The sequence below is a fragment of the Dendrobates tinctorius genome, unplaced genomic scaffold (genome assembly GCF_039654945.1).
Source record: "Dendrobates tinctorius isolate UK_male_01 unplaced genomic scaffold, ASM3965494v1 ptg000125l, whole genome shotgun sequence".
NCBI lineage: Eukaryota > Metazoa > Chordata > Amphibia > Anura > Dendrobatidae > Dendrobates > Dendrobates tinctorius.
In genome coordinates this window covers 22414439-22438590 of record NW_027361793.1, presented here as the reverse complement: position 1 = coordinate 22438590, position 24152 = coordinate 22414439, and positions in this window count along the sequence as shown.

Below are 24152 nucleotides of genomic sequence, written 5' to 3'. Positions count from 1 at the left end.
AAAAACCATCAAAAATTTCAATCCTGCATGATTCTACCAAGAAATGTGATTCTTCATTCAAAACGCTGGTTTTTGCTATTGGGCTCTATTGAATAATGAATGTTTTGAATTTTCTCCAAAAGTAAAGTAGTTGCAAACTCATGCTTTTAGAGACTTGTTTGGGCTCATGAGAGGAGTAGAAAAACATCAAAAATTGCAGTCCTGCATGATTCTACCAAGAAATGTGTGTTCATTGAAACCGCTGGTTTTTGATAGTTTGGGCCCTATTGAATAATGAATGTTTTGAATTTTCTCCAAAAGTAAAGTAGTTGCAAACTCATCCTTTTAGAAACTTGTTTGGGCTGTTGAGAGGAGTAAAAAACCATCAAAAATTTCAATCCTGCATGATTTTACCAAGAAATGTGATTCTTCATTCAAAACCTGATTTTTGCTATTGGGCTCTATTGAATAGTGAATGTTTTGAATTTTCTCCAAAAGTAAAGTAGTTGCAAACTCATGCTTTTAGAGACTTGTTTGGGCTCATGAGAGGAGTAGAAAAACATCAAAAATTTCAGTCCTGCATGATTCTACCAAGAAATGTGTGTTGATTCAAACCGCTGGTTTTTGATAGTTTGGGCCCTATTGAATAATGAATGTTTTGAATTTTCTCCAAAAGTAAAGTAGTTGCAAACTCATGCTTTTAGAGACTTGTTTGGGCTCATGAGAGGAGTAGAAAAACATCAAAAATTTCAGTCCTGCATGATTCTACCAAGAAATGTGTGTTCATTGAAACGGCTGGTTTTTGATAGTTTGGGCCCTATTGAATAATGAATGTTTTGAATTTTCTCCAAAAGTAAAGTAGTTGCAAACTCATCCTTTTAGAAACTTGTTTGGGCTGTTGAGAGGAGTAAAAAACCATCAAAAATTTCAATCCTGCATGATTCTACCAAGAAATGTGATTCTTCATTCAAAACGCTGGTTTTTGCTATTGGGCTCTATTGAATAATGAATGTTTTGAATTTTCTCCAAAAGTAAAGTAGTTGCAAACTCATGCTTTTATAGACTTGTTTGGGCTCATGAGAGGAGTAGAAAAACATCAAAAATTTCAGTCCTGCGTGATTCTACCAAGAAATGTGTGTTCATTGAAACCGCTGGTTTTTGATAGTTTGGGCCCTATTGAATAATGAATGTTTTGAATTTTCTCCAAAAGTAAAGTAGTTGCAAACTCATCCTTTTAGAAACTTGTTTGGGCTGTTGAGAGGAGTAAAAAACCATCAAAAATTTCAATCCTGCATGATTCTACCAAGAAATGTGATTCTTCATTCAAAACCTGATTTTTGCTATTGGGCTCTATTGAATAGTGAATGTTTTGAATTTTCTCCAAAAGTAAAGTAGTTGCAAACTCATGCTTTTAGAGACTTGTTTGGGCTCATGAGAGGAGTAGAAAAACATCAAAAATTTCAGTCCTGCATGATTCTACCAAGAAATGTGTTCATTCAAACCGCTGGTTTTTGATAGTTTGGGCCCTATTGAATAATGAATGTTTTGAATTTTCTCCAAAAGTAAAGTAGTTACAAACTCATCCTTTTAGAAACTTGTTTGGGCTGTTGAGAGGAGTAAAAAACCATCAAAAATTTCAATCCTGCATGATTCTACCAAGAAATGTGATTCTTCATTCAAAACGCTGGTTTTTGCTATTGGGCTCTATTGAATAATGAATGTTTTGAATTTTCTCCAAAAGTAAAGTAGTTGCAAACTCATGCTTTTAGAGACTTGTTTGGGCTCATGAGAGGAGTAGAAAAACATCAAAAATTTCAGTCCTGCATGATTCTACCAAGAAATGTGTGTTCATTGAAACCGCTGGTTTTTGATAGTTTGGGCCCTATTGAATAATGAATGTTTTGAATTTTCTCCAAAAGTAAAGTAGTTGCAAACTCATCCTTTTAGAAACTTGTTTGGGCTGTTGAGAGGAGTAAAAAACCATCAAAAATTTCCATCCTGCATGATTCTACCAAGAAATGTGATTCTTCATTCAAAACGCTGGTTTTTGCTATTGGGCTCTATTGAATAATGAATGTTTTGAATTTTCTCCAAAAGTAAAGTAGTTGCAAACTCATGCTTTTAGAGACTTGTTTGGGCTCATGAGAGGAGTAGAAAAACATCAAAAATTTCAGTCCTGCATGATTCTACCAAGAAATGTGTGTTGATTCAAACCGCTGGTTTTTGATAGTTTGGGCCCTATTGAATAATGAATGTTTTGAATTTTCTCCAAAAGTAAAGTAGTTGCAAACTCATGCTTTTAGAGACTTGTTTGGGCTCATGAGAGGAGTAGAAAAACATCAAAAATTTCAGTCCTGCATGATTCTACCAAGAAATGTGTGTTCATTGAAACCGCTGGTTTTTGATAGTTTGGGCCCTATTGAATAATGAATGTTTTGAATTTTCTCCAAAAGTAAAGTAGTTGCAAACTCATCCTTTTAGAAACTTGTTTGGGCTGTTGAGAGGAGTAAAAAACCATCAAAAATTTCAATCCTGCATGATTCTACCAAGAAATGTGATTCTTCATTCAAAACGCTGGTTTTTGCTATTGGGCTCTATTGAATAATGAATGTTTTGAATTTTCTCCAAAAGTAAAGTAGTTGCAAACTCATGCTTTTAGAGACTTGTTTGGGCTCATGAGAGGAGTAGAAAAACATCAAAAATTTCAGTCCTGCATGATTCTACCAAGAAATGTGTGTTCATTGAAACCGCTGGTTTTTGATAGTTTGGGCCCTATTGAATAATGAATGTTTTGAATTTTCTCCAAAAGTAAAGTAGTTGCAAACTCATCCTTTTAGAAACTTGTTTGGGCTGTTGAGAGGAGTAAAAAACCATCAAAAATTTCAATCTTGCATGATTCTACCAAGAAATGTGATTCTTCATTCAAAACCTGATTTTTGCTATTGGGCTCTATTGAATAGCGAATGTTTTGAATTTTCTCCAAAAGTAAAGTAGTTGCAAACTCATGCTTTTAGAGACTTGTTTGGGCTCATGAGAGGAGTAGAAAAACATCAAAAATTTCAGTCCTGCATGATTCTACCAAGAAATGTGTTCATTCAAACCGCTGGTTTTTGATAGTTTGGGCCCTATTGAATAATGAATGTTTTGAATTTTCTCCAAAAGTAAAGTAGTTGCAAACTCATCCTTTTAGAAACTTGTTTGGGCTGTTGAGAGGAGTAAAAAACCATCAAAAATTTCAATCCTGCATGATTCTACCAAGAAATGTGATTCTTCATTCAAAACGCTGGTTTTTGCTATTGGGCTCTATTGAATAATGAATGTTTTGAATTTTCTCCAAAAGTAAAGTAGTTGCAAACTCATGCTTTTAGAGACTTGTTTGGGCTCATGAGAGGAGTAGAAAAACATCAAAAATTTCAGTCCTGCATGAGTCTACCAAGAAATGTGTGTTCATTGAAACCGCTGGTTTTTGATAGTTTGGGCCCTATTGAATAATGAATGTTTTGAATTTTCTCCAAAAGTAAAGTAGTTGCAAACTCATCCTTTTAGAAACTTGTTTGGGCTGTTGAGAGGAGTAAAAAACCATCAAAAATTTCAATCCTGCATGATTCTACCAAGAAATGTGATTCTTCATTCAAAACGCTGGTTTTTGCTATTGGGCTCTATTGAATAATGAATGTTTTGAATTTTCTCCAAAAGTAAAGTAGTTGCAAACTCATGCTTTTAGAGACTTGTTTGGGCTCATGAGATGAGTAGAAAAACATCAAAAATTTCAGTCCTGCATGATTCTACCAAGACATGTGTGTTCATTGAAACGGCTGGTTTTTGATAGTTTGGGCCCTATTGAATAATGAATGTTTTGAATTTTCTCCAAAAGTAAAGTAGTTGCAAACTCATCCTTTTAGAAACTTGTTTGGGCTGTTGAGAGGAGTAAAAAACCATCAAAAATTTCAATCCTGCATGATTCTACCAAGAAATGTGATTCTTCATTCAAAACGCTGGTTTTTGCTATTGGGCTCTATTGAATAATGAATGTTTTGAATTTTCTCCAAAAGTAAAGTAGATGCAAACTCATGCTTTTAGAGACTTGTTTGGGCTCATGAGAGGAGTAGAAAAACATCAAAAATTTCAGTCCTGCATGATTCTACCAAGAAATGTGTGTTCATTGAAACCGCTGGTTTTTGATAGTTTGGGCCCTATTGAATAATGAATGTTTTGAATATTCTCCAAAAGTAAAGTAGTTGCAAACTCATCCTTTTAGAAACTTGTTTGGGCTGTTGAGAGGAGTAAAAAACCATCAAAAATTTCAATCCTGCATGATTTTACCAAGAAATGTGATTCTTCATTCAAAACCTGATTTTTGCTATTGGGCTCTATTGAATAGTGAATGTTTTGAATTTTCTCCAAAAGTAAAGTAGTTGCAAACTCATGCTTTTAGAGACTTGTTTGGGCTCATGAGAGGAGTAGAAAAACATCAAAAATTTCAGTCCTGCATGATTCTACCAAGAAATGTGTGTTGATTCAAACCGCTGGTTTTTGATAGTTTGGGCCCTATTGAATAATGAATGTTTTGAATTTTCTCCAAAAGTAAAGTAGTTGCAAACTCATGCTTTTAGAGACTTGTTTGGGCTCATGAGAGGAGTAGAAAAACATCAAAAATTTCAGTCCTGCATGATTCTACCAAGAAATGTGTGTTCATTGAAACCGCTGGTTTTTGATAGTTTGGGCCCTATTGAATAATGAATGTTTTGAATTTTCTCCAAAAGTAAAGTAGTTGCAAACTCATCCTTTTAGAAACTTGTTTGGGCTGTTGAGAGGAGTAAAAAAAAATCAAAAATTTCAATCCTGCATGATTCTACCAAGAAATGTGATTCTTCATTCAAAACGCTGGTTTTTGCTATTGGGCTCTATTGAATAATGAATGTTTTGAATTTTCTCCAAAAGTAAAGTAGTTGCAAACTCATGCTTTTATAGACTTGTTTGGGCTCATGAGAGGAGTAGAAAAACATCAAAAATTTCAGTCCTGCATGATTCTACCAAGAAATGTGTGTTCATTGAAACCGCTGGTTTTTGATAGTTTGGGCCCTATTGAATAATGAATGTTTTGAATTTTCTCCAAAAGTAAAGTAGTTGCAAACTCATCCTTTTAGAAACTTGTTTGGGCTGTTGAGAGGAGTAAAAAACCATCAAAAATTTCAATCCTGCATGATTCTACCAAGAAATGTGATTCTTCATTCAAAACCTGATTTTTGCTATTGGGCTCTATTGAATAGTGAATGTTTTGAATTTTCTCCAAAAGTAAAGTAGTTGCAAACTCATGCTTTTAGAGACTTGTTTGGGCTCATGAGAGGAGTAGAAAAACATCAAAAATTTCAGTCCTGCATGATTCTACCAAGAAATGTGTTCATTCAAACCGCTGGTTTTTGATAGTTTGGGCCCTATTGAATAATGAATGTTTTGAATTTTCTCCAAAAGTAAAGTAGTTGCAAACTCATCCTTTTAGAAACTTGTTTGGGCTGTTGAGAGGAGTAAAAAACCATAAAAAATTTCAATCCTGCATGATTTTACCAAGAAATGTGATTCTTCATTCAAAACCTGATTTTTGCTATTGGGCTCTATTGAATAGTGAATGTTTTGAATTTTCTCCAAAAGTAAAGTAGTTGCAAACTCATGCTTTTAGAGACTTGTTTGGGCTCATGAGAGGAGTAGAAAAACATCAAAAATTTCAGTCCTGCATGATTCTACCAAGAAATGTGTTCATTCAAACCGCTGGTTTTTGATAGTTTGGGCCCTATTGAATAATGAATGTTTTGAATTTTCTCCAAAAGTAAAGTAGTTGCAAACTCATCCTTTTAGAAACTTGTTTGGGCTGTTGAGAGGAGTAAAAAACCATCAAAAATTTCAATCCTGCATGATTCTACCAAGAAATGTGATTCTTCATTCAAAACGCTGGTTTTTGCTATTGGGCTCTATTGAATAGTGAATGTTTTGAATTTTCTCCAAAAGTAAAGTAGTTGGCAAACTCATGCTTTTAGAGACTTGTTTGGGCTCATGAGAGGAGTAGAAAAACATCAAAAATTTCAGTCCTGCATGATTCTACCAAGAAATGTGTGTTGATTCAAACCGCTGGTTTTTGATAGTTTGGGCCCTATTGAATAATGAATGTTTTGAATTTTCTCCAAAAGTAAAGTAGTTGCAAACTCATGCTTTTAGAGACTTGTTTGGGCTCATGAGAGGAGTAGAAAAACATCAAAAATTTCAGTCCTGCATGATTCTACCAAGAAATGTGTGTTCATTGAAACCGCTGGTTTTTGATAGTTTGGGACCTATTGAATAATGAATGTTTTGAATTTTCTCCAAAAGTAAAGTAGTTGCAAACTCATCCTTTTAGAAACTTGTTTGGGCTGTTGAGAGGAGTAAAAAACCATCAAAAATTTCAATCCTGCATGATTCTACCAAGAAATGTGATTCTTCATTCAAAACGCTGGTTTTTGCTATTGGGCTCTATTGAATAATGAATGTTTTGAATTTTCTCCAAAAGTAAAGTAGTTGCAAACTCATGCTTTTAGAGACTTGTTTGGGCTCATGAGAGGAGTAGAAAAACATCAAAAATTTCAGTCCTGCATGATTCTACCAAGAAATGTGTGTTCATTGAAACCGCTGGTTTTTGATAGTTTGGGCCCTATTGAATAATGAATGTTTTGAATTTTCTCCAAAAGTAAAGTAGTTGCAAACTCATCCTTTTAGAAACTTGTTTGGGCTGTTGAGAGGAGTAAAAAACCATCAAAAATTTCAGTCCTGCATGATTTTACCAAGAAATGTGATTCTTCATTCAAAACCTGATTTTTGCTATTGGGCTCTATTGAATAGTGAATGTTTTGAATTTTCTCCAAAAGTAAAGTAGTTGCAAACTCATGCTTTTAGAGACTTGTTTGGGCTCATGAGAGGAGTAGAAAAACATCAAAAATTTCAGTCCTGCATGATTCTACCAAGACATGTGTGTTCATTGAAACCGCTGGTTTTTGATAGTTTGGGCCCTATTGAATAATGAATGTTTTGAATTTACTCCAAAAGTAAAGTAGTTGCAAACTCATCCTTTTAGAAACTTGTTTGGGCTGTTGAGAGGAGTAAAAAACCATCAAAAATTTCAATCCTGCATGATTCTACCAAGAAGTGTGATTCTTCATTCAAAACGCTGGTTTTTGCTATTGGGCTCTATTGAATAATGAATGTTTTGAATTTTCTACAAAAGTAAAGTAGTTGCAAACTCATGCTTTTAGAGACTTGTTTGGGCTCTTGAGAGGAGTAGAAAAACATCAAAAATTTCAGTCCTGCATGATTCTACCAAGAAATGTGTGTTGATTCAAACCGCTGGTTTTTGATAGTTTGGGCCCTATTGAATAATGAATGTTTTGAATTTTCTCCAAAAGTAAAGTAGTTGCAAACTCATGCTTTTAGAGACTTGTTTGGGCTCATGAGAGGAGTAGAAAAACATCAAAAATTTCAGTCCTGCATGATTCTACCAAGAAATGTGTGTTCATTGAAACCGCTGGTTTTTGATAGTTTGGGCCCTATTGAATAATGAATGTTTTGAATTTTCTCCAAAAGTAAAGTAGTTGCAAACTCATCCTTTTAGAAACTTGTTTGGGCTGTTGAGAGGAGTAAAAAACCATCAAAAATTTCAATCCTGCATGATTCTACCAAGAAATGTGATTCTTCATTCAAAACGCTGGTTTTTGCTATTGGGCTCTATTGAATAATGAATGTTTTGAATTTTCTCCAAAAGTAAAGTAGTTGCAAACTCATGCTTTTAGAGACTTGTTTGGGCTCATGAGAGGAGTAGAAAAACATCAAAAATTTCAGTCCTGCATGATTCTACCAAGAAATGTGTGTTCATTGAAACCGCTGGTTTTTGATAGTTTGGGCCCTATTGAATAATGAATGTTTTGAATTTTCTCCAAAAGTAAAGTAGTTGCAACTCATCCTTTTAGAAACTTGTTTGGGCTGCTGAGAGGAGTAAAAAACCATCAAAAATTTCAATCCTGCATGATTTTACCAAGAAATGTGATTCTTCATTCAAAACCTGATTTTTGCTATTGGGCTCTATTGAATAGTGAATGTTTTGAATTTTCTCCAAAAGTAAAGTAGTTGCAAACTCATGCTTTTAGAGACTTGTTTGGGCTCATGAGAGGAGTAGAAAAACATCAAAAATTTCAGTCCTGCATGATTCTACCAAGAAATGTGTTCATTCAAACCGCTGGTTTTTGATAGTTTGGGCCCTATTGAATAATGAATGTTTTGAATTTTCTCCAAAAGTAAAGTAGTTGCAAACTCATCCTTTTAGAAACTTGTTTGGGCTGTTGAGAGGAGTAAAAAACCATCAAAAATTTCAATCCTGCATGATTCTACCAAGAAATGTGATTCTTCATTCAAAACGCTGGTTTTTGCTATTGGGCTCTATTGAATAATGAATGTTTTGAATTTTCTCCAAAAGTAAATTAGTTGCAAACTCATGCTTTTAGAGACTTGTTTGGGCTCATGAGATGAGTAGAAAAACATCAAAAATTTCAGTCCTGCATGATTCTACCAAGACATGTGTGTTCATTGAAACGGCTGGTTTTTGATAGTTTGGGCCCTATTGAATAATGAATGTTTTGAATTTTCTCCAAAAGTAAAGTAGTTGCAAACTCATCCTTTTAGAAACTTGTTTGGGCTGTTGAGAGGAGTAAAAAACCATCAAAAATTTCAATCCTGCATGATTCTACCAAGAAATGTGATTCTTCATTCAAAACGCTGTTTTTTGCTATTGGGCTTTATTGAATAATGAATGTTTTGAATTTTCTCCAAAAGTAAAGTAGTTGCAAACTCATGCTTTTAGAGACTTGTTTGGGCTCATGAGAGGAGTAGAAAAACATCAAAAATTTCAGTCCTGCATGATTCTACCAAGAAATGTGTTCATTCAAACCGCTGGTTTTTGATAGTTTGGGACCTATTGAATAATGAATGTTTTGAATTTTCTCCAAAAGTAAAGTAGTTGCAAACTCATCCTTTTAGAAACTTGTTTGGGCTGTTGAGAGGAGTAAAAAACCATCAAAAATTTCAATCCTGCATGATTCTACCAAGAAATGTGATTCTTCATTCAAAACGCTGGTTTTTGCTATTGGGCTCTATTGAATAATGAATGTTTTGAATTTTCTCCAAAAGTAAAGTAGTTGCAAACTCATGCTTTTAGAGACTTGTTTGGGCTCATGAGAGGAGTAGAAAAACATCAAAAATTTCAGTCCTGCATGATTCTACCAAGAAATGTGTGTTCATTGAAACCGCTGGTTTTTGATAGTTTGGGCCCTATTGAATAATGAATGTTTTGAATTTTCTCCAAAAGTAAAGTAGTTGCAAACTCATCCTTTTAGAAACTTGTTTGGGCTGTTGAGAGGAGTAAAAAACCATCAAAAATTTCAATCCTGCATGATTTTACCAAGAAATGTGATTCTTCATTCAAAACCTGATTTTTGCTATTGGGCTCTATTGAATAGTGAATGTTTTGAATTTTCTCCAAAAGTAAAGTAGTTGCAAACTCATGCTTTTAGAGACTTGTTTGGGCTCATGAGAGGATTAGAAAAACATCAAAAATTTCAGTCCTGCATGATTCTACCAAGAAATGTGTGTTGATTCAAACCGCTGGTTTTTGATAGTTTGGGCCCTATTGAATAATGAATGTTTTGAATTTTCTCCAAAAGTAAAGTAGTTACAAACTCATCCTTTTAGAAACTTGTTTGGGCTGTTGAGTGGAGTAAAAAACCATCAAAAATTTCAATCCTGCATGATTCTACCAAGAAATGTGATTCTTCATTCAAAACGCTGGTTTTTGCTATTGGGCTCTATTGAATAATGAATGTTTTGAATTTTCTCCAAAAGTAAAGTAGTTGCAAACTCATGCTTTTAGAGACTTGTTTGGGCTCATGAGAGGAGTAGAAAAACATCAAAAATTTCAGTCCTGCATGATTCTACCAAGAAATGTGTGTTCATTGAAACCGCTGGTTTTTGATAGTTTGGGCCCTATTGAATAATGAATGTTTTGAATTTTCTCCAAAAGTAAAGTAGTTGCAAACTCATCCTTTTAGAAACTTGTTTGGGCTGTTGAGAGGAGTAAAAAACCATCAAAAATTTCAATCCTGCATGATTCTACCAAGAAATGTGATTCTTCATTCAAAACGCTGGTTTTTGCTATTGGGCTCTATTGAATAATGAATGTTTTGAATTTTCTCCAAATGTAAAGTAGTTGCAAACTCATGCTTTTAGAGACTTGTTTGGGCTCATGAGAGGAGTAGAAAAACATCAAAAATTTCAGTCCTGCATGATTCTACCAAGAAATGTGTGTTGATTCAAACCGCTGGTTTTTGATAGTTTGGGCCCTATTGAATAATGAATGTTTTGAATTTTCTCCAAAAGTAAAGTAGTTGCAAACTCATGCTTTTAGAGACTTGTTTGGGCTCATGAGAGGAGTTGAAAAACATCAAAAATTTCAGTCCTGCATGATTCTACCAAGAAATGTGTGTTCATTGAAACCGCTGGTTTTTGATAGTTTGGGCCCTATTGAATAATGAATGTTTTGAATTTTCTCCAAAAGTAAAGTAGTTGCAAACTCATCCTTTTAGAAACTTGTTTGGGCTGTTGAGAGGAGTAAAAAACCATCAAAAATTTCAATCCTGCATGATTCTACCAAGAAATGTGATTCTTCATTCAAAACGCTGGTTTTTGCTATTGGGCTCTATTGAATAATGAATGTTTTGAATTTTCTCCAAAAGTAAAGTAGTTGCAAACTCATGCTTTTAGAGACTTGTTTGGGCTCATGAGAGGAGTAGAAAAACATCAAAAATTTCAGTCCTGCATGATTCTACCAAGAAATGTGTGTTCATTGAAACCGCTGGTTTTTGATAGTTTGGGCCCTATTGAATAATGAATGTTTTGAATTTTCTCCAAAAGTAAAGTAGTTGCAAACTCATCCTTTTAGAAACTTGTTTGGGCTGTTGAGAGGAGTAAAAAACCATCAAAAATTTCAATCCTGCATGATTCTACCAAGAAATGTGATTCTTCATTCAAAACGCTGGTTTTTGCTATTGGGCTCTATTGAATAATGAATGTTTTGAATTTTCTCCAAAAGTAAATTAGTTGCAAACTCATGCTTTTAGAGACTTGTTTGGGCTCATGAGATGAGTAGAAAAACATCAAAAATTTCAGTCCTGCATGATTCTACCAAGACATGTGTGTTCATTGAAACGGCTGGTTTTTGATAGTTTGGGCCCTATTGAATAATGAATGTTTTGAATTTTCTCCAAAAGTAAAGTAGTTGCAAACTCATCCTTTTAGAAACTTGTTTGGGCTGTTGAGAGGAGTAAAAAACCATCAAAAATTTCAATCCTGCATGATTCTACCAAGAAATGTGATTCTTCATTCAAAACGCTGTTTTTTGCTATTGGGCTTTATTGAATAATGAATGTTTTGAATTTTCTCCAAAAGTAAAGTAGTTGCAAACTCATGCTTTTAGAGACTTGTTTGGGCTCATGAGAGGAGTAGAAAAACATCAAAAATTTCAGTCCTGCATGATTCTACCAAGAAATGTGTTCATTCAAACCGCTGGTTTTTGATAGTTTGGGACCTATTGAATAATGAATGTTTTGAATTTTCTCCAAAAGTAAAGTAGTTGCAAACTCATCCTTTTAGAAACTTGTTTGGGCTGTTGAGAGGAGTAAAAAACCATCAAAAATTTCAATCCTGCATGATTCTACCAAGAAATGTGATTCTTCATTCAAAACGCTGGTTTTTGCTATTGGGCTCTATTGAATAATGAATGTTTTGAATTTTCTCCAAAAGTAAAGTAGTTGCAAACTCATGCTTTTAGAGACTTGTTTGGGCTCATGAGAGGAGTAGAAAAACATCAAAAATTTCAGTCCTGCATGATTCTACCAAGAAATGTGTGTTCATTGAAACCGCTGGTTTTTGATAGTTTGGGCCCTATTGAATAATGAATGTTTTGAATTTTCTCCAAAAGTAAAGTAGTTGCAAACTCATCCTTTTAGAAACTTGTTTGGGCTGTTGAGAGGAGTAAAAAACCATCAAAAATTTCAATCCTGCATGATTTTACCAAGAAATGTGATTCTTCATTCAAAACCTGATTTTTGCTATTGGGCTCTATTGAATAGTGAATGTTTTGAATTTTCTCCAAAAGTAAAGTAGTTGCAAACTCATGCTTTTAGAGACTTGTTTGGGCTCATGAGAGGATTAGAAAAACATCAAAAATTTCAGTCCTGCATGATTCTACCAAGAAATGTGTGTTGATTCAAACCGCTGGTTTTTGATAGTTTGGGCCCTATTGAATAATGAATGTTTTGAATTTTCTCCAAAAGTAAAGTAGTTACAAACTCATCCTTTTAGAAACTTGTTTGGGCTGTTGAGTGGAGTAAAAAACCATCAAAAATTTCAATCCTGCATGATTCTACCAAGAAATGTGATTCTTCATTCAAAACGCTGGTTTTTGCTATTGGGCTCTATTGAATAATGAATGTTTTGAATTTTCTCCAAAAGTAAAGTAGTTGCAAACTCATGCTTTTAGAGACTTGTTTGGGCTCATGAGAGGAGTAGAAAAACATCAAAAATTTCAGTCCTGCATGATTCTACCAAGAAATGTGTGTTCATTGAAACCGCTGGTTTTTGATAGTTTGGGCCCTATTGAATAATGAATGTTTTGAATTTTCTCCAAAAGTAAAGTAGTTGCAAACTCATCCTTTTAGAAACTTGTTTGGGCTGTTGAGAGGAGTAAAAAACCATCAAAAATTTCAATCCTGCATGATTCTACCAAGAAATGTGATTCTTCATTCAAAACGCTGGTTTTTGCTATTGGGCTCTATTGAATAATGAATGTTTTGAATTTTCTCCAAATGTAAAGTAGTTGCAAACTCATGCTTTTAGAGACTTGTTTGGGCTCATGAGAGGAGTAGAAAAACATCAAAAATTTCAGTCCTGCATGATTCTACCAAGAAATGTGTGTTGATTCAAACCGCTGGTTTTTGATAGTTTGGGCCCTATTGAATAATGAATGTTTTGAATTTTCTCCAAAAGTAAAGTAGTTGCAAACTCATGCTTTTAGAGACTTGTTTGGGCTCATGAGAGGAGTTGAAAAACATCAAAAATTTCAGTCCTGCATGATTCTACCAAGAAATGTGTGTTCATTGAAACCGCTGGTTTTTGATAGTTTGGGCCCTATTGAATAATGAATGTTTTGAATTTTCTCCAAAAGTAAAGTAGTTGCAAACTCATCCTTTTAGAAACTTGTTTGGGCTGTTGAGAGGAGTAAAAAACCATCAAAAATTTCAATCCTGCATGATTCTACCAAGAAATGTGATTCTTCATTCAAAACGCTGGTTTTTGCTATTGGGCTCTATTGAATAATGAATGTTTTGAATTTTCTCCAAAAGTAAAGTAGTTGCAAACTCATGCTTTTAGAGACTTGTTTGGGCTCATGAGAGGAGTAGAAAAACATCAAAAATTTCAGTCCTGCATGATTCTACCAAGAAATGTGTGTTCATTGAAACCGCTGGTTTTTGATAGTTTGGGCCCTATTGAATAATGAATGTTTTGAATTTTCTCCAAAAGTAAAGTAGTTGCAAACTCATCCTTTTAGAAACTTGTTTGGGCTGTTGAGAGGAGTAAAAAACCATCAAAAATTTCAATCTTGCATGATTCTACCAAGAAATGTGATTCTTCATTCAAAACCTGATTTTTGCTATTGGGCTCTATTGAATAGTGAATGTTTTGAATTTTCTCCAAAAGTAAAGTAGTTGCAAACTCATGCTTTTAGAGACTTGTTTGGGCTCATGAGATGAGTAGAAAAACATCAAAAATTTCAGTCCTGCATGATTCTACCAAGACATGTGTGTTCATTGAAACGGCTGGTTTTTGATAGTTTGGGCCCTATTGAATAATGAATGTTTTGAATTTTCTCCAAAAGTAAAGTAGTTGCAAACTCATCCTTTTAGAAACTTGTTTGGGCTGTTGAGAGGAGTAAAAAACCATCAAAAATTTCAATCCTGCATGATTCTACCAAGAAATGTGATTCTTCATTCAAAACGCTGGTTTTTGCTATTGGGCTCTATTGAATAATGAATGTTTTGAATTTTCTCCAAAAGTAAAGTAGTTGCAAACTCATGCTTTTAGAGACTTGTTTGGGCTCATGAGAGGAGTAGAAAAACATCAAAAATTTCAGTCCTGCATGATTCTACCAAGAAATGTGTGTTCATTGAAACCGCTGGTTTTTGATAGTTTGGGCCCTATTGAATAATGAATGTTTTGAATTTTCTCCAAAAGTAAAGTAGTTGCAAACTCATCCTTTTAGAAACTTGTTTGGGCTGTTGAGAGGAGTAAAAAAACCATCAAAAATTTCAATCCTGCATGATTTTACCAAGAAATGTGATTCTTCATTCAAAACCTGATTTTTGCTATTGGGCTCTATTGAATAGTGAATGTTTTGAATTTTCTCCAAAAGTAAAGTAGTTGCAAACTCATGCTTTTAGAGACTTGTTTGGGCTCATGAGAGGAGTAGAAAAACATCAAAAATTTCAGTCCTGCATGATTCTACCAAGAAATGTGTGTTGATTCAAACCGCTGGTTTTTGATAGTTTGGGCCCTATTGAATAATGAATGTTTTGAATTTTCTCCAAAAGTAAAGTAGTTGCAAACTCATGCTTTTAGAGACTTGTTTGGGCTCATGAGAGGAGTAGAAAAACATCAAAAATTTCAGTCCTGCATGATTCTACCAAGAAATGTGTGTTCATTGAAACGGCTGGTTTTTGATAGTTTGGGCCCTATTGAATAATGAATGTTTTGAATTTTCTCCAAAAGTAAAGTAGTTGCAAACTCATCCTTTTAGAAACTTGTTTGGGCTGTTGAGAGGAGTAAAAAACCATCAAAAATTTCAATCCTGCATGATTCTACCAAGAAATGTGATTCTTCATTCAAAACGCTGGTTTTTGCTATTGGGCTCTATTGAATAATGAATGTTTTGAATTTTCTCCAAAAGTAAAGTAGTTGCAAACTCATGCTTTTATAGACTTGTTTGGGCTCATGAGAGGAGTAGAAAAACATCAAAAATTTCAGTCCTGCATGATTCTACCAAGAAATGTGTGTTCATTGAAACCGCTGGTTTTTGATAGTTTGGGCCCTATTGAATAATGAATGTTTTGAATTTTCTCCAAAAGTAAAGTAGTTGCAAACTCATCCTTTTAGAAACTTGTTTGGGCTGTTGAGAGGAGTAAAAAACCATCAAAAATTTCAATCCTGCATGATTCTACCAAGAAATGTGATTCTTCATTCAAAACGCTGGTTTTTGCTATTGGGCTCTATTGAATAATGAATGTTTTGAATTTTCTCCAAAAGTAAAGTAGTTGCAAACTCATGCTTTTAGAGACTTGTTTGGGCTCATGAGAGGAGTAGAAAAACATCAAAAATTTCAGTCCTGCATGATTCTACCAAGAAATGTGTGTTGATTCAAACCGCTGGTTTTTGATAGTTTGGGCCCTATTGAATAATGAATGTTTTGAATTTTCTCCAAAAGTAAAGTAGTTGCAAACTCATGCTTTTAGAGACTTGTTTGGGCTCATGAGAGGAGTTGAAAAACATCAAAAATTTCAGTCCTGCATGATTCTACCAAGAAATGTGTGTTCATTGAAACCGCTGGTTTTTGATAGTTTGGGCCCTATTGAATAATGAATGTTTTGAATTTTCTCCAAAAGTAAAGTAGTTGCAAACTCATCCTTTTAGAAACTTGTTTGGGCTGTTGAGAGGAGTAAAAAACCATCAAAAATTTCAATCCTGCATGATTCTACCAAGAAATGTGATTCTTCATTCAAAACGCTGGTTTTTGCTATTGGGCTCTATTGAATAATGAATGTTTTGAATTTTCTCCAAAAGTAAAGTAGTTGCAAACTCATGCTTTTAGAGACTTGTTTGGGCTCATGAGAGGAGTAGAAAAACATCAAAAATTTCAGTCCTGCATGATTCTACCAAGAAATGTGTGTTCATTGAAACCGCTGGTTTTTGATAGTTTGGGCCCTATTGAATAATGAATGTTTTGAATTTTCTCCAAAAGTAAAGTAGTTGCAAACTCATCCTTTTAGAAACTTGTTTGGGCTGTTGAGAGGAGTAAAAAACCATCAAAAATTTCAATCTTGCATGATTCTACCAAGAAATGTGATTCTTCATTCAAAACCTGATTTTTGCTATTGGGCTCTATTGAATAGTGAATGTTTTGAATTTTCTCCAAAAGTAAAGTAGTTGCAAACTCATGCTTTTAGAGACTTGTTTGGGCTCATGAGATGAGTAGAAAAACATCAAAAATTTCAGTCCTGCATGATTCTACCAAGACATGTGTGTTCATTGAAACGGCTGGTTTTTGATAGTTTGGGCCCTATTGAATAATGAATGTTTTGAATTTTCTCCAAAAGTAAAGTAGTTGCAAACTCATCCTTTTAGAAACTTGTTTGGGCTGTTGAGAGGAGTAAAAAACCATCAAAAATTTCAATCCTGCATGATTCTACCAAGAAATGTGATTCTTCATTCAAAACGCTGGTTTTTGCTATTGGGCTCTATTGAATAATGAATGTTTTGAATTTTCTCCAAAAGTAAAGTAGTTGCAAACTCATGCTTTTAGAGACTTGTTTGGGCTCATGAGAGGAGTAGAAAAACATCAAAAATTTCAGTCCTGCATGATTCTACCAAGAAATGTGTGTTCATTGAAACCGCTGGTTTTTGATAGTTTGGGCCCTATTGAATAATGAATGTTTTGAATTTTCTCCAAAAGTAAAGTAGTTGCAAACTCATCCTTTTAGAAACTTGTTTGGGCTGTTGAGAGGAGTAAAAAAACCATCAAAAATTTCAATCCTGCATGATTTTACCAAGAAATGTGATTCTTCATTCAAAACCTGATTTTTGCTATTGGGCTCTATTGAATAGTGAATGTTTTGAATTTTCTCCAAAAGTAAAGTAGTTGCAAACTCATGCTTTTAGAGACTTGTTTGGGCTCATGAGAGGAGTAGAAAAACATCAAAAATTTCAGTCCTGCATGATTCTACCAAGAAATGTGTGTTGATTCAAACCGCTGGTTTTTGATAGTTTGGGCCCTATTGAATAATGAATGTTTTGAATTTTCTCCAAAAGTAAAGTAGTTGCAAACTCATGCTTTTAGAGACTTGTTTGGGCTCATGAGAGGAGTAGAAAAACATCAAAAATTTCAGTCCTGCATGATTCTACCAAGAAATGTGTGTTCATTGAAACGGCTGGTTTTTGATAGTTTGGGCCCTATTGAATAATGAATGTTTTGAATTTTCTCCAAAAGTAAAGTAGTTGCAAACTCATCCTTTTAGAAACTTGTTTGGGCTGTTGAGAGGAGTAAAAAACCATCAAAAATTTCAATCCTGCATGATTCTACCAAGAAATGTGATTCTTCATTCAAAACGCTGGTTTTTGCTATTGGGCTCTATTGAATAATGAATGTTTTGAATTTTCTCCAAAAGTAAAGTAGTTGCAAACTCATGCTTTTATAGACTTGTTTGGGCTCATGAGAGGAGTAGAAAAACATCAAAAATTTCAGTCCTGCATGATTCTACCAAGAAATGTGTGTTCATTGAAACCGCTGGTTTTTGATAGTTTGGGCCCTATTGAATAATGAATGTTTTGAATTTTCTCCAAAAGTAAAGTAGTTGCAAACTCATCCTTTTAGAAACTTGTTTGGGCTGTTGAGAGGAGTAAAAAACCATCAAAAATTTCAATCCTGCATGATTCTACCAAGAAATGTGATTCTTCATTCAAAACCTGATTTTTGCTATTGGGCTCTATTGAATAGTGAATGTTTTGAATTTTCTCCAAAAGTAAAGTAGTTGCAAACTCATGCTTTTAGAGACTTGTTTGGGCTGATGAGAGGAGTAGAAAAACATCAAAAATTTCAGTCCTGCATGATTCTACCAAGAAATGTGTTCATTCAAACCGCTGGTTTTTGATAGTTTGGGCCCTATTGAATAATGAATGTTTTGAATTTTCTCCAAAAGTAAAGTAGTTACAAACTCATCCTTTTAGAAACTTGTTTGGGCTGTTGAGAGGAGTAAAAAACCATCAAAAATTTCAATCCTGCATGATTCTACCAAGAAATGTGATTCTTCATTCAAAACGCTGGTTTTTGCTATTGGGCTCTATTGAATAATGAATGTTTTGAATTTTCTCCAAAAGTAAAGTAGTTGCAAACTCATGCTTTTAGAGACTTGTTTGGGCTCATGAGAGGAGTAGAAAAACATCAAAAATTTCAGTCCTGCATGATTCTACCAAGAAATGTGATTCTTCATTCAAAACGCTGGTTTTTGCTATTGGGCTCTATTGAATAATGAATGTTTTGAATTTTCTCCAAAAGTAAAGTAGTTGCAAACTCATGCTTTTAGAGACTTGTTTGGGCTCATGAGAGGAGTAGAAAAACATCAAAAATTTCAGTCCTGCATGATTCTACCAAGAAATGTGTGTTCATTGAAACCGCTGGTTTTTGATAGTTTGGGCCCTATTGAATAATGAATGTTTTGAATTTTCTCCAAAAGTAAAGTAGTTGCAAACTCATCCTTTTAGAAACTTGTTTGGGCTGTTGAGAGGAGTAAAAAACCATCAAAAATTTCCATCCTGCATGATTCTACCAAGAAATGTGATTCTTCATTCAAAACGCTGGTTTTTGCTATTGGGCTCTATTGAATAATGAATGTTTTGAATTTTCTCCAAAAGTAAAGTAGTTGCAAACTCATGCTTTTAGAGACTTGTTTGGGCTCATGAGAGGAGTAGAAAAACATCAAAAATTTCAGTCCTGCATGATTCTACCAAGAAATGTGTGTTCATTGAAACCGCTGGTTTTTGATAGTTTGGGCCCTATTGAATAATGAATGTTTTGAATTTTCTCCAAAAGTAAAGTAGTTGCAAACTCATCCTTTTAGAAACTTGTTTGGGCTGTTGAGAGGAGTAAAAAACCATCAAAAATTTCAATCCTGCATGATTTTACCAAGAAATGTGATTCTTCATTCAAAACCTGATTTTTGCTATTGGGCTCTATTGAATAGTGAATGTTTTGAATTTTCTCCAAAAGTAAAGTAGTTGCAAACTCATGCTTTTAGAGACTTGTTTGGGCTCATGAGAGGAGTAGAAAAACATCAAAAATTTCAGTCCTGCATGATTCTACCAAGAAATGTGTGTTGATTCAAACCGCTGGTTTTTGATAGTTTGGGCCCTATTGAATAATGAATGTTTTGAATTTTCTCCAAAAGTAAAGTAGTTGCAAACTCATGCTTTTAGAGACTTGTTTGGGCTCATGAGAGGAGTAGAAAAACATCAAAAATTTCAGTCCTGCATGATTCTACCAAGAAATGTGTGTTCATTGAAACGGCTGGTTTTTGATAGTTTGGGCCCTATTGAATAATGAATGTTTTGAATTTTCTCCAAAAGTAAAGTAGTTGCAAACTCATCCTTTTAGAAACTTGTTTGGGCTGTTGAGAGGAGTAAAAAACCATCAAAAATTTCAATCCTGCATGATTCTACCAAGAAATGTGATTCTTCATTCAAAACGCTGGTTTTTGCTATTGGGCTCTATTGAATAATGAATGTTTTGAATTTTCTCCAAAAGTAAAGTAGTTGCAAACTCATGCTTTTATAGACTTGTTTGGGCTCATGAGAGGAGTAGAAAAACATCAAAAATTTCAGTCCTGCATGATTCTACCAAGAAATGTGTGTTCATTGAAACCGCTGGTTTTTGATAGTTTGGGCCCTATTGAATAATGAATGTTTTGAATTTTCTCCAAAAGTAAAGTAGTTGCAAACTCATCCTTTTAGAAACTTGTTTGGGCTGTTGAGAGGAGTAAAAAACCATCAAAAATTTCAATCCTGCATGATTCTACCAAGAAATGTGATTCTTCATTCAAAACCTGATTTTTGCTATTGGGCTCTATTGAATAGTGAATGTTTTGAATTTTCTCCAAAAGTAAAGTAGTTGCAAACTCTTGCTTTTAGAGACTTGTTTGGGCTCATGAGAGGAGTAGAAAAACATCAAAAATTTCAGTCCTGCATGATTCTACCAAGAAATGTGTTCATTCAAACCGCTGGTTTTTGATAGTTTGGGCCCTATTGAATAATGAATGTTTTGAATTTTCTCCAAAAGTAAAGTAGTTACAAACTCATCCTTTTAGAAACTTGTTTGGGCTGTTGAGAGGAGTAAAAAACCATCAAAAATTTCAATCCTGCATGATTCTACCAAGAAATGTGATTCTTCATTCAAAACGCTGGTTTTTGCTATTGGGCTCTATTGAATAATGAATGTTTTGAATTTTCTCCAAAAGTAAAGTAGTTGCAAACTCATGCTTTTAGAGACTTGTTTGGGCTCATGAGAGGAGTAGAAAAACATCAAAAATTTCAGTCCTGCATGATTCTACAAAGAAATGTGTGTTCATTGAAACCGCTGGTTTTTGATAGTTTGGGCCCTATTGAATAATGAATGTTTTGAATTTTCTCCAAAAGTAAAGTAGTTGCAAACTCATCCTTTTAGAAACTTGTTTGGGCTGTTGAGAGGAGTAAAAAACCATCAAAAATTTCCATCCTGCATGATTCTACCAAGAAATGTGATTCTTCATTCAAAACGCTGGTTTTTGCTATTGGGCTCTATTGAATAATGAATGTTTTGAATTTTCTCCAAAAGTAAAGTAGTTGCAAACTCATGCTTTTAGAGACTTGTTTGGGCTCATGAGAGGAGTAGAAAAACATCAAAAATTTCAGTCCTGCATGATTCTACCAAGAAATGTGTGTTGATTCAAACCGCTGGTTTTTGATAGTTTGGGCCCTATTGAATAATGAATGTTTTGAATTTTCTCCAAAAGTAAAGTAGTTGCAAACTCATGCTTTTAGAGACTTGTTTGGGCTCATGAGAGGAGTAGAAAAACATCAAAAATTTCAGTCCTGCATGATTCTACCAAGAAATGTGTGTTCATTGAAACCGCTGGTTTTTGATAGTTTGGGCCCTATTGAATAATGAATGTTTTGAATTTTCTCCAAAAGTAAAGTAGTTGCAAACTCATCCTTTTAGAAACTTGTTTGGGCTGTTGAGAGGAGTAAAAAACCATCAAAAATTTCAATCCTGCATGATTCTACCAAGAAATGTGATTCTTCATTCAAAACCTGATTTTTGCTATTGGGCTCTATTGAATAGCGAATGTTTTGAATTTTCTCCAAAAGTAAAGTAGTTGCAAACTCATGCTTTTAGAGACTTGTTTGGGCTCATGAGAGGAGTAGAAAAACATCAAAAATTTCAGTCCTGCATGATTCTACCAAGAAATGTGTTCATTCAAACCGCTGGTTTTTGATAGTTTGGGCCCTATTGAATAATGAATGTTTTGAATTTTCTCCAAAAGTAAAGTAGTTGCAAACTCATCCTTTTAGAAACTTGTTTGGGCTGTTGAGAGGAGTAAAAAACCATCAAAAATTTCAATCCTGCATGATTCTACCAAGAAATGTGATTCTTCATTCAAAACGCTGGTTTTTGCTATTGGGCTCTATTGAATAATGAATGTTTTGAATTTTCTCCAAAAGTAAAGTAGTTGCAAACTCATGCTTTTAGAGACTTGTTTGGGCTCATGAGAGGAGTAGAAAAACATCAAAAATTTCAGTCCTGCATGATTCTACCAAGAAATGTGTGTTCATTGAAACCGCTGGTTTTTGATAGTTTGGGCCCTATTGAATAATGAATGTTTTGAATTTTCTCCAAAAGTAAAGTAGTTGCAAACTCATCCTTTTAGAAACTTGTTTGGGCTGTTGAGAGGAGTAAAAAACGATCAAAAATTTCAATCCTGCATGATTCTACCAAGAAATGTGATTCTTCATTCAAAACGCTGGTTTTTGCTATTGGGCTCTATTGAATAATGAATGTTTTGAATTTTCTCCAAAAGTAAAGTAGTTGCAAACTCATGCTTTTAGAGACTTGTTTGGGCTCATGAGATGAGTAGAAAAACATCAAAAATTTCAGTCCTGCATGATTCTACCAAGACATGTGTGTTCATTGAAACGGCTGGTTTTTGATAGTTTGGGCCCTATTGAATAATGAATGTTTTGAATTTTCTCCAAAAGTAAAGTAGTTGCAAACTCATCCTTTTAGAAACTTGTTTGGGCTGTTGAGAGGAGTAAAAAACCATCAAAAATTTCAATCCTGCATGATTCTACCAAGAAATGTGATTCTTCATTCAAAACGCTGGTTTTTGCTATTGGGCTCTATTGAATAATGAATGTTTTGAATTTTCTCCAAAAGTAAAGTAGTTGCAAACTCATGCTTTTAGAGACTTGTTTGGGCTCATGAGAGGAGTAGAAAAACATCAAAAATTTCAGTCCTGCATGATTCTACCAAGAAATGTGTGTTCATTGAAACCGCTGGTTTTTGATAGTTTGGGCCCTATTGAATAATGAATGTTTTGAATTTTCTCCAAAAGTAAAGTAGTTGCAAACTCATCCTTTTAGAAACTTGTTTGGGCTGTTGAGAGGAGTAAAAAACCATCAAAAATTTCAATCCTGCATGATTTTACCAAGAAATGTGATTCTTCATTCAAAACCTGATTTTTGCTATTGGGCTCTATTGAATAGTGAATGTTTTGAATTTTCTCCAAAAGTAAAGTAGTTGCAAACTCATGCTTTTAGAGACTTGTTTGGGCTCATGAGAGGAGTAGAAAAACATCAAAAATTTCAGTCCTGCATGATTCTACCAAGAAATGTGTGTTCATTGAAACGGCTGGTTTTTGATAGTTTGGGCCCTATTGAATAATGAATGTTTTGAATTTTCTCCAAAAGTAAAGTAGTTGCAAACTCATCCTTTTAGAAACTTGTTTGGGCTGTTGAGAGGAGTAAAAAACCATCAAAAATTTCAATCCTGCATGATTCTACCAAGAAATGTGATTCTTCATTCAAAACGCTGGTTTTTGCTATTGGGCTCTATTGAATAATGAATGTTTTGAATTTTCTCCAAAAGTAAAGTAGTTGCAAACTCATGCTTTTATAGACTTGTTTGGGCTCATGAGAGGAGTAGAAAAACATCAAAAATTTCAGTCCTGCATGATTCTACCAAGAAATGTGTGTTCATTGAAACCGCTGGTTTTTGATAGTTTGGGCCCTATTGAATAATGAATGTTTTGAATTTTCTCCAAAAGTAAAGTAGTTGCAAACTCATCCTTTTAGAAACTTGTTTGGGCTGTTGAGAGGAGTAAAAAACCATCAAAAATTTCAATCCTGCATGATTCTACCAAGAAATGTGATTCTTCATTCAAAACCTGATTTTTGCTATTGGGCTCTATTGAATAGTGAATGTTTTGAATTTTCTCCAAAAGTAAAGTAGTTGCAAACTCATGCTTTTAGAGACTTGTTTGGGCTCATGAGAGGAGTAGAAAAACATCAAAAATTTCAGTCCTGCATGATTCTACCAAGAAATGTGTTCATTCAAACCGCTGGTTTTTGATAGTTTGGGCCCTATTGAATAATGAATGTTTTGAATTTTCTCCAAAAGTAAAGTAGTTACAAACTCATCCTTTTAGAAACTTGTTTGGGCTGTTGAGAGGAGTAAAAAACCATCAAAAATTTCAATCCTGCATGATTCTACCAAGAAATGTGATTCTTCATTCAAAACGCTGGTTTTTGCTATTGGGCTCTATTGAATAATGAATGTTTTGAATTTTCTCCAAAAGTAAAGTAGTTGCAAACTCATGCTTTTAGAGACTTGTTTGGGCTCATGAGAGGAGTAGAAAAACATCAAAAATTTCAGTCCTGCATGATTCTACCAAGAAATGTGTGTTCATTGAAACCGCTGGTTTTTGATAGTTTGGGCCCTATTGAATAATGAATGTTTTGAATTTTCTCCAAAAGTAAAGTAGTTGCAAACTCATCCTTTTAGAAACTTGTTTGGGCTGTTGAGAGGAGTAAAAAACCATCAAAAATTTCCATCCTGCATGATTCTACCAAGAAATGTGATTCTTCATTCAAAACGCTGGTTTTTGCTATTGGGCTCTATTGAATAATGAATGTTTTGAATTTTCTCCAAAAGTAAAGTAGTTGCAAACTCATGCTTTTAGAGACTTGTTTGG